Genomic DNA, 4,039 nt, shown 5'->3' with positions numbered 1-4,039 from the left:
TTCGCGGGATTAAAACTTCGCTCTAGTTATTTTTTTCATGAGTTGGCAGCATTGTTAATAACATCTGGGCCAACTTTCATGTGAATGTCATTATCAGTAATACATTTACGCTTGTGTTTACCAAACGACCAAGAGTGCATTTTTCGATTTTTACAATGTCTGATTTGATTGAGCAGAGAAGTGCCATCGGAATGAAATTTCGGCTGCGGAAACGTTTAGCATGTTGCAGAGGGCATTTGGTTATTCGATCATGTCGCAGAAAAATGTTTATATGTAAGTGGTACAAAGACTTCAAAGAGGGTCGAGAACGTGTTGATGACTTGGAGCGCCCCGGACGACCATCGAAGTCAGTAATGACGACATCAATGAAATATTCTACAGTAATTAGAAAGTCTGAAAGACTTTTGCACATCAAATTAAGGGCAAAAGACGGCCGCTCCTACTCCATCCGCCATTTTGGACCCATCTGTAAAGTACTATAATTGTATGGTTAGTATGTGGATTGTAGACCAATTTCAAGGATCTATAAAACTGTGGATTCTAGACCTTTATGCCATCCATTTTGTTCTATAATGACGCTAGACCTTTTGCTTCTAAGCCTTCCAAAAATAAAAATTCAATCACTGCACAATACTTGATTTTTTCCATTGTAGAAAAAACTGTCACATGTCAGTACTTAATGAAAATAGATAGACTAATTATATCGTGGGTTCTCAATATGCTGAGGAAAGGAAGGACAATCTTTGAAACTGGTTCAAAAAGAACCACCAAGAACGTTTTATCATCGAATCTTTGGCTATTGGTCATTGGCGAGCTCCTACAGATTCTCAACGATCCCGGATGCGAAGTTCAGCGCTTTGCTGACGATCTACTCATCATGGTTAGAGGCAAATTTGACTCCACTATAACTGATCGCATGCGACTACCTCTCGACATTACGCAAAACTGGTGTCGGAAGAAAGGACTTTCGTTAAATCCGAAGAAAACATGTGTGGTGCCCATCTCCTGAAGGAGGAGATTAAGTCTAGGGACACTTAAACTAGGGGACGCCGTATTAACTCTATCTGGGGCCATGAAATATCTAGTAGTAATTCTTGATAAAACCTTGACCTGGAAAAATCACTTATCGTACATCACAAACAAAGCCTTGAGAGCAATATAGGAATGCCAAAGGTTTTACGGTAAATCATGGGGTCTGCGACCAAAGATGATGACATGGTCTTATAAGTCAACATAGTGCCAATGATCAGCTATGCTTCTCTGGTATGGTGGTCAAAAGTAGACCAAACTAAGGCTCAGATAACACTTAACAAGGTATACAGAATAGCCTGTCTGGGCGTAACGGAAGCAATGCGAACCTGCCCCACAGCGTCGTTAGGAATGGTCACTGGACTCACTCCGCTAGCCAAAGGCAGGGCAATCAGTGTAGCTCTAAGGCTTCCTAATTTATGCAATCTCAAAGAATGGAATCTCACAGGACATGTAAGGATTCTGGGTTCAATCCTAAACACTCCGTGCCTGACAGTCCACGACAAGATGGAAAAGAAACTAGAATTCTTCAAGAAATTCAAAACGGTCATTAGTGACCGCTGAGTGTGGTGAAACAATAGAACTAGAATATAAGAAATTAAGGTTAGTATCAACGTCCTCTCTTATGGAACCGCAATAGTTATTAAAAAAATCTAGTAAATGATGCCAGTCTTGTGTTGCAGTTTCCAGAAATTGAGAAGTCGGAGCAGGGGGCCGAACTAATTTTTCCCGCTCGTAGATCCAATGCAGTATTGCATGCAATTGAAGCTGGCTGGTTGCCACGCTGCTTTTCTGTTACTGTCTACATCTAGAATGAGACGCGTTCAGTTAGGATTATCGTTGAAAATGTCGATACAATCATGGAAATCGTAGAGTCAGAAGGCGATGTTGGCACTTCTATTACTTAGGTACTAGCGGTGAGTCAGAAAACCATTTGACACCATTTTCATAAGCGAAGAGGTCACTAAAACAACTAGTAGAAAACACTCTTTCCTACATCTCATGCAACGTTCATTGGCATGATTTCGAAACTTGCCCCAACTTTGTTCGATTTAATAACAAAAAATACCTTTTTAAATGACGCAAGCATAAAATTACTTTCGAAATTTACTAACCTTGCATTTCGCTCCTAATTCAGGTGCATGCCAGTGAATATCTAAAAGTGAAAATTATAATTTCAATTTCGAATTTCACATAAAAGGCCATTCGTGCGTATGTGCACGTGATGCAGCGAGTAATTGCGATGGCAATTGAAACTGTAGTGTTTAGTTGCTGGTTTAATTTTGTTGTGCGAATGCTGTAGCAACACTTACACACACACACACACATGTAACACATACATACACACATCTAGTAAATCTAAGCGCCAAAGCCAATTTGTCGATTGCAATCGGCGTGCTGCGGTTTCGACCGACGATAGGCATTGGCTGGCTGGTTGGCTGGTTAGTTGTTCAGTCGCCTAGAATACCACCAGCTGCAACTCAGTAGTTGAATTGGAATAACTGTAGGTTGAGTTGATATGGTCAAAAGCGATTTACGATAGGTGTGCAGCGTGCAAGTACGTGCTAAAATGGCATAGAATGCATGCAATTGATGTTGTAACGGTAATATTTGTTAGTGCTTTAGAGGGTATTAACTTTTCGTGAAAAGCGTATAACTGTCTGTCTAAATGGGCACACACACACATATATGCATTTTATTATTTATACATACTGTTTGCGTGTGTGTGTGTATGCGTGTGCACCTATGCACTTTAGCTTCATTGGCACGCAGCTATTTATCGCTCAATTTTAATGGCCTTTTCTTAAATGAAGCGCACTTACTTGTAGAGGAAAATTAAATTGCATTCACACACACACACACACATTCACTTGCAGTCCGGTCCACTTGTTTAGAGGCAATCATTTTTATGCAATAAAATGGTATCCCCTGAATTTGGTATCCACGCAAAACTAATACGGCTATGCAAAATGACTTTGCTCAACACCAGCAGCGCCATCAGAATCGGGGAGGATCTCTCCGAGCCGTTTGATACCAAAAGAGGTTTCAGACAGGGTAACTCACTGTTGTGTGACTTCTTTAACCTGATGTTGGAGAGGATCGAGAGGAGCCATAAAACTTAATCGCTCAGGCACAATTTTTTAAAAGAGCGTACACTTCTTGGCCTGAGCCGATGATCAATCGAACAACCGCTCTGTTAGTTCTGCCATCTCCACTCTGGATAAAGTGACAAAACGAATGGGCTGGTTCTGAACGCGAACAAAACGAAGTACCTCTTGTCATTAAACAAACAGTCGGCGCACTCGCGTATCGGCACTCACGTCACTGTTGACAGTTATAATTTTGAGGTTGTAAAAGACTTCGTTTATTTAGGAACCAGCATTAACACCGATAACAATGTCAGCCGGGAAATCGAACGTAGAGTCTCTCTTGCCAACAAGTGCTACTTTGGACTAAGTAAGCAACTAAGTAGTAAAGTCCTCTCTCGACGAACAAAAGTAACACTCTACCAGGCTCTCATCATACCCGTCCTAACGTATGGCGCAGAAGCTTGGAAGATGACAACATCCGATGAAGCGACGCTTAGAGTGTTTGAGAGAAAGATTCTGCGTAAGATTTTCGGACCTTTGTGCGTTGGCAGCGGCGAATATCATACAGCTGTATGAGCTGTACGACGACATTGACATAGCGTAGTGAATAAAGATCCAGCGGCCACGCTGGCTGGATCATGTCGCCCGAATGGATGCAAACGCTCCGGCTCTGAAAGTATTCAATGCGGTACCCGCTGGTGGTAGCAGAGGAAGAGTAAGGCCTCCTTTGTGTTGGAAAGAAAAGGTAGAGAAAGAGTGGGCTTCACTTGGTGCCGGTTAGCACGAGAAAGAAACGACTGGCGCGCTTTGTTAAATTTGGCCAAAAACGCGTAAGAGGTTATCGCGCCAATTAAGAGGAGAATAAATGTTTATTAAAGCAACTGTATTTGATCTGGTAATTCAAGTGAAGACTGTACTTT

The sequence above is a fragment of the Anastrepha ludens genome, chromosome 2 (genome assembly GCF_028408465.1).
Source record: "Anastrepha ludens isolate Willacy chromosome 2, idAnaLude1.1, whole genome shotgun sequence".
Lineage (NCBI taxonomy): Eukaryota > Metazoa > Arthropoda > Insecta > Diptera > Tephritidae > Anastrepha > Anastrepha ludens.
Note: the sequence above shows the minus strand (reverse complement) of the source record.